Below are 12,571 nucleotides of genomic sequence, written 5' to 3' on the forward strand. Positions count from 1 at the left end.
AGTTTTGCAGGAACTCAGAAAACTGTCCGCGACCAGAAGACGCGGCAGCCCAAAAAACTGTCGCCTGTGTGAATGCAATAGACGTGCGGGGCAAGAAAACTGTTCGTGACCAGAAGACGTAGCAGCCCAAAAAACTGTCGCACGGGTGAACACAGTAGACGCGTGAATCAAATGCATGCGCAGTAGCTTAGAAGGAGCATAGATGGTACAGTTTTGCAGATGCAACTAGTACGAGCAGAAGATTCGCCACTAGCCGTGGAGATTTCGATCCCAGCAGCCACACCATTTCTATTAGCCAGAAAATAAATCAAGACCAGAGGCTAGAGGCTAAGCATGGCAACGCTCGAGGGCCATAGGGGAAAGGAGATCGTGAGGGCAAACCGTTATCATGGGAGGGGAAAAGGAATTAGAAGGGGAGGGAATGAAGAGGGAGACTATGACACAAGGGGAAAGGGAGAGGGGGAAGAGAAGCATGTACATGATAGGAGGAGGAATGTAAAGATGGAGACATCAAGGGAAGAGGACCATACTTTATTTAAAAGAAAGGATGAGAGGGAAATATCAAAGTACTAGCTAGGTGGCTTTACAAGAATGAGCGTGTCTCATCAAGCAATAGCCCCCTCCTTTTATAGCCAAAAGAGGGGGTCTCTCCCAATTAATGCATCCTCCCACATGCATGGTGTGTGTGGAAAAGTCTCCCATGTGGGCTAGGCAGTTATGCACTCTCAATTGTGTGCGACAACCCTTTGCCTCAATTTTCCACATAAATCAAGCTCCATATCTCAAGTCTATGATACTCCCTTGGTCTCTTCCCAATTTTATAATATGTTCAAACCTCTAGGAGGACAAGTGGAGGGTTGGCACAAGGAATCTTGCCACCTCATCCTACTTTCCCCATTATCTAACTTGCTCTCTTGGACCTTCTATACCTCCCCCACATGGGCCTATCCCATATGGAGAGAATAACTCAATATAATATCCATCTCCACCTATTTTATATTACTTCTCCCATGGACTTTGAGCCATATCTCGCTAAATGTAGCCTAGGTGGAGGGGTGGCACATGGAGGAGCCATGCCACCTTACATTTTATAATATTACTATCATGGATTATGTACAACACACCTTATGGGTCCTCTTATGTGGAAGGGTGGCACATGGTCATGCCCTGCCACCTCAACCCTGGGCCCTATGCACACCATATTTTATTATATTATTGCCACATATACAAACACACACACATATTAATGCCTTTTTCCTTAGACAATTTTATCCATAACAACACTCAAGCTTTCCTTGGCCACTACATTAGTATTAAGGGCTCTAGGTTGGGATCTAATATTCCATGTCCACATTGGTGCATCAAAATATACCATAGGGTGCATATTGGAGCAATAGGGGGAGCATAAGTTGTGGGCTATCCAATCTACTTTGTAAGCTGTCAGCTTAACACAGCTAAGGTAAACTACACCACCACATAGAGGGAAGGTTTGGGGATGGTCTATGTGCTTAAAAAGTTATGCTACTACTTGTTAGCCAACAACATCGCATTCTTTGTATACCAATAGGCACCGAGAGTACTCTCAATAGAAGCAAGAATGAAAGAGGGAGAAAGAGAAACAGAGAGCCACACTAGTTTTGGTGGGTGCAAATCCACCCTAATCTTCTTTTTCATTCATTTATATATGTGTTTGAGTATTGTACATAACCGGAGTAAAGGCATAGTGACCCTTAATCCCCACAACCTCCCACTTAAAGGACAATGTGCCTTTAAGGGAGAACAACCAGTGAGCATACTATCCAATGCCCATCAATACATGACAATACTCAAACCGCTGACTAGGTAGACTCTTCGTCAGCATATCTGTAGGGTTATCATCTGTATGAACCTTGACAAGCTCTATGCGCTTGTCCTCAAGTACCTCCGTGATGAAATGGTACCTGACCTCAATGTGTTTGGTCTTTGCATGAAAGATCGGATTCCGTGCTAGCTGAATAGCACTCATGGAATCACTATGCAATGTCAGTACACCTGTATGAATCCCCAAATCTCCCACTAGCCGATCAAGCCATATAGCCTCCTTGCAACCCTCTGTGGCTACAACATACTTAGCCTCTGTGGTAGACAAAGCAATGCACTTCTGTGCACGAGACATCCACGACACTACACCACCTACAAAGGTGAACACATAACCAGAAGTAAGTATTCTTGCTAGCCAATAGCATATCATCCACATATCGTGCCAAGATTATCAGGCTATTATCCTTAGCCCTTTTAGTGTAGAGGCAGTGATCAATTTCACTCCTTCTAAAACCCTGGGACCAAATGAAAGCATCAAACTTCTGATACCATTCTCTAGGCGCTTGCTTAAGACCATAGAGACTCTTCTTCAGCTTGCAAACTAAATGCTCTTTGCCCTTTTCTTCAAAGCCTTCCGGCTGCACCATGTAAATTTCCTCATGCAAATCCCCATGCAAGAAAGCTGTCTTGACATCCATTTGCATAAGCTCCATATCCTCTGATGCCACTAGTCCAAGCATGCATCTAAGTGTGGTCATCTTCACAACTGGAGAGAATATCTCATCAAAGTCCACACCCTTCTCTTGCTTGAACCCTTTAGCGACCAAACGGGCCTTGTACCTAGGCACATCATCACCTGTGACCTTCATTTTGTAGACCCATTTACATGGCAATGCTTTCTTTCCATGTGGCAAAGAAACCAAGTCCCAAGTCTTATTCTTCATAAGTGAACTCGTCTCTGATTGCATAGCATACTCCCACTTGCATTGATCCTCGCGCATCATAGCCTCTCTGTAGCAAGAAGGCTCCCTGCAATCAGTAAGCATCACATAGTCTACCCCTGGAACAAACCTATCACGCGGTCTAGACACTCTAGATGATCTTCTCAAGGGCATTTCAGCTTGCTGTCCCACCTGCATATATCAGCCACATTTGGCTCATCATATCCACCAATAGATGATCCATCATCTACCCTTGATTGTATACCTATGGGAGTACTTGGTGGTACCATTTCTTGCACATTTGGTGCATGGACAGCTTGCTATCTATCAACATATTCAGGTGGATTCACATCCTGGAAAGTGATTCTCCTCTTCCACATCCCTCATGGGTGCCTTATGCATCTTCTTCTCATTGAAGACTACATCATGGCTGCATATGACCTTCTTTGCTTCTGGATCCCAGTGACCATAGCCCATCTCTCCACTTTCACCATAATCCAGAAAGATGCATTTCCTAGACTTAGGATCTAGCTTCTTACATGTCTCACATGTTTCAAAATAAATGCAGACCCATTTGCAAAAGAAAACTTTATGTCACCTACTCCCACTATGTCACATGCATAGTCATTTACAAGATGCACACAACCTGTCTTTCCACTATCATAAGTGGAGAACCATTCCCTATGGGGAGTAACATGGAATGAGGCACCAGAATCCAAAATCCAATCCTGGGAATATGCATCATCTGAAGTGGTAAGCAACTTTGCAGATACACTAGACATGAAGAGAACGTCATTGTCACTATCATGTGTGACTGCATTGATCTCCTCGATCTTCACTTTTCCTTTGTCCTCCCTTGGACTCTCTTCCTTTTGATTTGCACCCCAATTTGCATTCTTTTTCTTATCCTTTTGCTCTCTCTTTTCAGCTTGTAGCAATCCTTTTTCATATGGCCCTTCTTGCCACAGTGGTAACACTCAATGTTCCGTGCCCTGGATTTGCTACAAGACTTCCCTCTTTCTTGGGACTTCCCCCTGAACTCTGATCTACCCCTTTGCACATTTAAGGCTGCATCCTGCTTGTTGCCATCCATAGACTTCCGTCTAATCTCCTTGGCCAACAAGCTACCCACAACATCATCAAATTTCAGTACTCCACCAGGTGCAAAGTTACTGACAGCTGTACGGAAGGTATCCCATGAGGATGGCAATGAACATAAGAGAAATATTGCCTTAGTCTCTGCATCAAAATTCATATTTTGAGCCTGAAGCTAGCTAAAATAATATTGAATTCATTCAAGTGAGAAGCAATGGAGACCCCTTCCTTCATCTGCAGCTCAAACAACCTCTTCATGAGGTAAACTTTATTAGAGGCAGTTTCCTTCTCATAAGTAGCACACAGTTTCTTCCACAAATCTTTCGTATTCTGCTCATTTACTACTATGAAATAAACTGACTCTGCAAGATGAAGTCTAATAGTAGACTTTGCTAATGCATCCAACTCATTCCAATCATCCTCAGACATATTTGTAGGCTCAGCTTCAATCCCTGCCAAGGGTTTAATCTACTTCTTTTGAATAAGCACATCCCTTATTTGTTCTTTCCACAAAGAAAAGTTTGTCCCATCAAACTTTTTAATGCTGAAAAACTCCTTTTCAGACATGGAAGAGGATGCCATGATGCAAATGAAACAAAATCCCAAATGCTAGTACCTGCAAGAGAGAATCACACCAAATACTAGGTGCACCCAAATGTGTATGCCACATTAGACTGAAATATCACCAAAACTCAAAGCTCAAAGCATCAAAAGATCCAGTTGACTCATGTGCATGTACTATGCATCCATATGAGCAAATCTTGCCCAAAAGAAAATGCCAACTGCAATGGCAATCCAAAATGCCAATAAGTGCCAAATGACTCAAGCATAAACACTGTCCACTCATCAATAATATCTCATCCAAGAGAGCATAGCACTATCAGTGCATCACGTGCAATGTGTCAAAGCTATCCCTCAGCATAAAATAGCATCCATGTGCAAAGCGTCCATCAAAATAGCATCCCACAAGGCAATTTGGACCTATCAGCGCATCCAATAAGGACCGCAATGCATCCGAATGGCCTATAAATCATCCACTACAACCCAATGCACACCACGAATGAGCTCACACTGCTCAAACTGCAACCAGAGTGATCTGCATAAGGTATGCTCAAGAAATCATAGTCCCACAGTAATGACCGCTACTGAAAATAGAACCTGAGATGCCTCAAAACATGGGTGTTATTGCATAATTAGACTCAGCAAGAAAATATGCAAATATCTCTCTTCTGTCGAAACTCCAAAATCCCAACCGATGAGTGAGAAATGGGAGTCAACACTTATCCATTGCCATGTGGCATAAATCTAAGGTTTCAAAACCTTAGAATCAAATATGCATAACAGAGAGATGAAATCGAATACACAAAGATCTATAACTCTGAAAATCCTCCACCGAATCGTGTAAGAACTGATAGGTAGGGGTTTTTGGGCGTCCGGAACGCAATGGGACAAATGGTTTTGGAAACCGTGGTCTCAATCACTGGGTCCAACACACGGACTGAAAAACGTTTTCGGAAACAGAGCTGTTTGTAAAATCCACCGGAGTGCGAATGATGAGCAACATAGAAGTTTTAGGACCTTTTGAGTCCACTGGAACTGACAGATCTACCAATGGTTGCTCCAAACTTGAGTTCCAACACCCAGGCAAAAAAACGCAGAAACTGACACAGTGAGTCAGAAATCAAATAAAATGATCCCAGATTCAAGAATGAAGGTGTTTCCAAGCTCTTGAAGTGAAGTGGACACCAAAAGCAAGTAATAGTTGCCTCTACAAGTCAATACGGAGTCTCTGTCATTGAACAGAACATGGAAAAACTCAAAAAACGACTTTTTCTTTGAAAACACTTAACAGGCTCTCAAAACCACTTCGCAAAACCAAAGTGAATTTTCCAAAGGTTCCTCCAAGGTCTCTAGACACTTGGATGCAAGTAAAGTCACCCACAAAGCTTCCCACAGAGCTTCTCCTTCCTCCCACAAAGCTGCTGAGCTTTGAAGCATTCACGCACGCTCAGCTAGATCACCCGGGCTCTAATACCAGTTGAGAGTGCTCTCAACGGAAGCAAGAACGGAAGAGGGAGAAAGAGAAACAGAGAGCCACACCAGTTTTGGTGGGTGCAGAACCACCCTAATCTTCTTTTTCATTCATTTATATATGTGTTTGAGTATTGTACATAACCGGAGTAAAGGCACAGTGACCTTTAACCCCCACAGGCACTCCTCTACCTGGTTAAAAAGCCATGCATGACTAGATGCATAACACTATGGATGTTAATCCGCTTGGCATTCAACTTCATCATCTGGTTTGTAAAGATAAATACCATGTGCTGGTTGACCACCTATTTAGAATCCCCATTGGAGAATCTCCAATGGGAGTAGAGGATGACCTATCTGATGCCTTATTGTTCCTCATATGATACTAGAGTGAGTGGAGGAAATAGTACACTTCCTCACCAATTGATTCCCATTAGTTGGGCCCCTCAATAAAGACGGGGCCCAAAAACTCATCAAGGACTCTGCACCATCATTAGGAAAAAGGCAGCTCATTTTGGGGCCATGAAAGAGATTCATAATTTCTTATTTTTCTCTTCATCTGAAATACCTAAACATAATAAAATACTCAATAAAATATACACAAGTAGTGTAAACATGTCAAAGAATGGAGGAATAAATATATTCTTCTATATTAAATACTCATATCCCACAAGCTTTTGCATTCAATGCTCCTACAAGCCACGTCTTTCTCTCAATGATTTTGTAGCCACCTTTGTGATCCATTTAGCTTCTCTATTAGGACACCATAACTAATTAGACTTACCATATCCTCGTTTTTAAAACTTTCCAAATCTTACTACCATCATCAACTCTTTGCTTTATGAAAAGGTGATGAGATCACAAAGTAACAGAACAACATTGCTCACAAAATGGCAGCTTGCAACTACAACACTACAGAACAAGCCAACAAGAGACAACACCACCATCCTCATCCAACAAGAGACAACACCACCATCTTCATATTGATTTAGCAAAAGACTACTCACCTCTACCAAAATGATAGTACATAAGTGCCATGCAAAGAGAGAACATGAGGAGAGAAGTCTTACATCATATCGACTTATGGTGTAATAGAAGATTTTATCCAAAAAGTCTACTTCGAAACTCTACTCCTCCATTTTGAAATATGACAACATTGCTGAAGTTTGTGGGTGATAGAAATAAAGGTATGCATGGATATATCACAGTCAATCTAAAGTTGCACATATGTATAATTGTTTATATGAGCAAGAGGAAACCATAAAAAGGCAACAAATAGTCAAGAGCTCTAGATTACAAGAGCAAATACAAAATGAAATTGAACAGAATACAAAGACAAAGGAGATGTTGCAATAAGCAAGAACATTTAAAGCAACCCCATTGGGGGATAGTCTTACAAAAAGAAACTTTTCAACCTTGCAGAATGAAAGCGGGAAGTGGAGGGTGTAAGCAGTGAGTTCCAGAAGCATGATAAGGTTTTTTTAACACTTTTGCTAAACGTAGCTATGTTCAGTATTGTTATGTTAATGGAAATCAAGAAAAACTCTTATGTATGCCATTTTTTGTAGAAACATTTTGGAGCCTCAAAAAAATAATGTTGATTCGAATGCTCTTCTAGTGAAACAAATGAAAGTTTTATATTCAACTAGTATTTCCAAAGGTATGATTAAAAAAAAGAAAACCATCAAGCATAACATTGTGCAACAATTTTTACAAAGCAACAAAGTTGATGTGAACTTAATCCAAGGGGCTCTTGATGAGAGTGCAGTTAGTAGGAAATGTTACTCTTCTATTTTCAAAGTAGTAAAGATCAAAGGATTGAATGTGTGCTTCTACCAAATCATATAGAAGTATGGAAGTTAAGAGGTTTACTAAACCAACAAGTAGAAGATTCTATTGTGCATTGGTTGCATATTGAAGGGGTATAGAAAGGTAACAAGGGTAGCACTATGTAATCCTTGGCACAGCATTTTGTTGATCTTCAACAATTACATAGAAGAATGGTTGAATTCTATGGTATCACATTTGAAGAGTGCCAAGGAAGTCTTATATTTGATATTAAGGTGGATGAATGTGAAATTGTTAAGGAGAAAAATATTGAAAGAGTGACAATCATACTTAGGAATAGAGCTCTAGATCCATAAATAACAAAAGCAAACTCAAAGCATTTCAATGTACAATAAGAGAAGCACGTTTGGTGGTGGTTGGGACCATTTCAGGTAAGCACATTTTTAAATGGTTTTCCATATCTATATTGTCTTGATTTCTGATCTTAAACGACATAACTTAAATAGAGTTGCATTTTCCAATGGTAGGTTAAGACAGAGGACCACTAGACTCTTGATTGGGTGTTCCACCATATGAAATATCAGCAGTCATCAAAAATCAAGTACAAGGAGGGCAACTTCATTTCAAAGGCAAAGGTGATTTTCATGTTGATTGGCATATGGAAGGGGACCTCAAGATCCTTAAGTGTATGTTCAACATAAGCAAAGGATGTAATTCAAAATTTTCGTTCCTTTATTGGCAAGGAGCCAGCCCATGTCATGGATCCTAATAGGGATAAGATTGATCCAAAATTCAAAGCAATTTATGACATTCCTTCGTGAAATGTACATATATGGACATTGAATGCTTTATGTTGAATCATCAAAAGTTGATTTTTTAATGTATTGGATTTTCTTGGAAGATTTGACCAAAAAGCATTGGATTTTAATGTATTGCATTTTCTTGGAAGATTTGCCCATAAAAGAATAGGAAAAACGAAATTACTACATTAAAAAAAGTATTATCGGCAGACTTCGATCTCCATGAAGGAGAGGTTCATATCACAATGGACCTTAAGAAGTTGAAAAATGGTAAGGACGTTCCTATCCAACCGTATATTGGTGGAGTCAAAGCTAGAAGGATTTTATCAAAATTACAAAGAGAAAGAAGGCTTGGCAGATGATCAAGATAAATTTTGAGAGAGATATGGCCTTTGGATCTCGTATATAATGCTATCAAAGATGATGAGGTAGATGGTATTGTTGAGATATCGAGCTCCACTCATGATATGCTAGGGTGACCGTTGTGCATATATGTCACCGACTTGTTAGTTGTAGATGCGGTTGGTACACCGCCCATGAATAATAGCTGGATGACAGCTATCCTTATGTACTCTAGTTAGTGGCTCAGTTAGAATGCCACCTTAGTTAGATGAGTTTGGTTTGAGACCCACATATAGGGTTCACCTATTCTTCTATACTAAGAGAGATTCTTTTGGCTTTCACAACTAAGAAGAGGAAAACTGTTTTCAGCCTTCACCTTTGTGTGTATTCCCCCATTGTGTATGTGACAAACTGCAAGCAAGACTCCTTACTTCTCTCCCACTCTCTTCACATGGTATCAGGAGCTTGGTTTGTGGTAAGGAGCTCAAGAAAGCAAACCAAGTTCGTAGTGTCTTGGTAAGAGGATCAGTGTTGCTTTCCTTTTTTGAGTTTGGGAGCAAATCTTTGCAGGTAGCACAACTGGAAAGTGTCGGAGTAGGAAACTCCTTTGGCTTTCACAAAAAGAGTATGTTACAAAAGTATTACAGCGTTTCAATATGGAGGGGGGGAAGGCAGTGAGTACTCCATTGCCTCCATATGTGAAACTGAGTCACACAGATAGTCCCAAATCAAATGTGGAAAGGGCCATGATGGCCAAGGTTCCTTATGCATCAGCAGTTGGGAGTCTTATGTATGCTATGATAGCTACTAGACCAGACATTGCATTTGCAGTGGGAGTCGTTAGCCGGTATATGGCTAATCCAGGAAAGAGGCATTGGGAGGCTGTTAAGTGCATCATGAGGTACATGAAGGGTACCAAGGAGATGTGCATCTGCTTTGGTAGAGGAGACATGCGTGTACTTGGGTACACAGATTCAGACTATGCAAGGCATGTGGATAGTAGGTAGATCATGTGGCTAGCAATCCCTTTAGGTGGCACGTGAAACTATAGAAATAGGGAACTAGGGAAGGTTGTAGATCTATGTATGGATATAGTTACAGAGACAAACATGTGATTCCATGAAACCTTGTCATGAGCTTTTGCAAAAATTCACTCAAAATTGGCTAGCTAAAAGTTTTCATTACGCAAATAGATTATTAAGTCCCATTGAATAGAATATTAATTTTCATTACCCAAATAGAATATTAATTTCCATGTGTTTTTTTTTGCATGCGCCAGCCAGTGCGCAGGTTCTGGCACCACTGTTCATATGCAAATAGCGATTTTGAGAGCTGAGATGAGGGCACTGCAAGATGCTAGGGCACCCCCTCACTTGGTTGCAAGTCTCGATTCAGTCATTGATGCTCTTGGTCGATTAGAGATAGTTGAGGACGTTTTGGATACCTTTCAGGCACAGGCTGAGGCAGAGATCGGTGGTCATGGGTTGGATTGGAGAGCCATTCGAGAGTTGTTTCAGCATGAGTCACCTCACAGGTGCCTTAGAGGATATGTTTTGGGATGGTCACACTGAGGCGATGCGATCACGATCAGGGCAGCCCTTTTATATTTTACATTGTAGGCACCTCGTCATAGCAGCACACATTTATCCGAGATATCTCGCTGTGAATGATGGTCGATTGCCTCACAACCGTTAGATAGCCAGATCATTTATCATGCAGCTATACGTCAAGTTTGTGCTTGGTCATCGGGTAGACTACCTTAGTAACCGTCTAGGATCAGTAGGAGAAGGACATGGTAGGATGGGGCATCAGGAGCGTTAGACTGTAGGTGTTCGATGTCGACGCGAGGCACCAGATCTGCACACTATCCCTGCACTGGTATTGCGAGCTGTTCGAGGACAGATTAGGGGGGATGTTCATTCAGTGGCCTCATCCTTGCATGACATGGTCTCTGTCCTATCGAGATCACTTTCGATTCCACCTCCCACATCTATGGAGCCTCCCACATCTACACCACCTCAGCATGAGTTGGATACTTGAGATGCATGGATTGCAGAGTTGGAGGCATTGTTGGTTGAGTCTAGGGTCGAGGTTAGTTATTCTGATTATTTTAGTTTATTTTTTTGTTGCGTGTTTTGAACTGAAGTTTTTTGGTTCATTCTCACCATGTACGTGACATGTTTGCTTGACAAGCACACCTATTGCGACAGGATATGGAGTCTCATGTACAACAGTTGGAGGTAGATTTGGAGGAGTAGAGGATTCGGACACACATAGCCTACCATCGAGTGGAGCACTATATTTTGTAGTTGAGACATATTAGTCGTGATCCATCTCGCCATAGGATCCACCCTAGTGTGGCCCTGTACCCCACTCCTCCTATAGATATGTTGACTAGGACACCCATAGATGCACTAGTCATAGCCAGGCTTCCTACCGCCACTTGCATCTTTTGCCATGAGGATTTTGACATCATAGGGTGGTTTGGACTAGGGTGCGGCCACATCGCACATCTCCATTGCATGACCCACCACATGGTGGCACGATGAGTGTGCCTTGCATGCTTTGCTGACATTGATGTGGCCACATATAGAGGACTAGGCATGGATGATCTGTATCCTGGTCATCGTTAGGCCATTGATCCATTTTCATATATAGTCACTAGTAGGGATTGTAAAAATGTATGCATTATACCTTCCACATGGCATATACCAAATCAGTTGGAGACCAAATCTTGCATGGATGTAGGTCTAGGGTAGCCTAAGAGCTGTGCAAAGTTTCATCCCCAACAGATAAGTACACATGTGTATTTGGTTAGTACGTGCGCCATTTTTCATGCGTAGTCACTAGTACGGATTGTAAAAATGTACGCATTATACCTTCCACGTGGCACATACCAAATCAGTTAGAGACCAAATCTTGCATGGATGTAGGTCTAGGGTAGCCTAAGAGCTATGCAAAGTTTCATCCTCAACAGATAAGTCCACATGTGTATTTGGTTAGTATGTGCGCCATTTTTCATACGTAGTCACTAGTAGGGATTGTAAATGTAAGAAAATAATACAACGTCTGTGCTCAATAGATAACAGGATCTCGTATGCAAGAGAGAAAACAAGATAGTATGGAGAATCAAAATTTTGATTACTATAGAACTAATACAATAGATGGCGCTGCCTCCCAACTACATGCTCCTGTGAAAGATGCTTCGATGGCATGCTAGAAACAGTAGAAGATGGAGGCTGAATGCTAAGGAATTAGGGTTACTGTAGCCAGTGATAAAATGGGCTTCACGAGCTTGATCTTATATAGCCACCAGTCGTAGTCGATTAGGCTCAATTGGGTGACCGACCCAGTCCGCCCAAAATGGTCGACTGGGGGTCGATCCTGAAATAGGCCACCGACCATACGATAGAATCGGTGCGCAAAACAGAGCAACTAACCTATGTTTCCGTTCGGCCCAGAGCCATCCAGGATCATCTGAGGCTCCAAACGGGCCTCGCAACCCGAGAGTGGATTGCCCTGGGAAATGCTCTGTCTACCCTCATTGTGGTCAGTCAAGGGATGCATTCCCACACTTGCATGTAGCCTAGTTGGCGGTGTGCCAACTCTATCTGAAGTCGTCCAACCATTAGGCCACACATGGCCCCCATTTGGTGTCCAAACTAGGACCTACCAGATAACCGAGCTACTCAAATGCCTTCTCCTCATATGGGGGGCTTACAAGTAGAGTTAGCTGGTTCCCGTGTAGTTACATGAGAGTGGAGCATTGATATC

The sequence above is a fragment of the Dipteris shenzhenensis genome, chromosome 31 (genome assembly GCF_047967505.1).
Source record: "Dipteris shenzhenensis isolate YYH24624 ecotype China chromosome 31, Dip_SZ_1.0, whole genome shotgun sequence".
NCBI classification, from domain to species: domain Eukaryota; kingdom Viridiplantae; phylum Streptophyta; class Polypodiopsida; order Gleicheniales; family Dipteridaceae; genus Dipteris; species Dipteris shenzhenensis.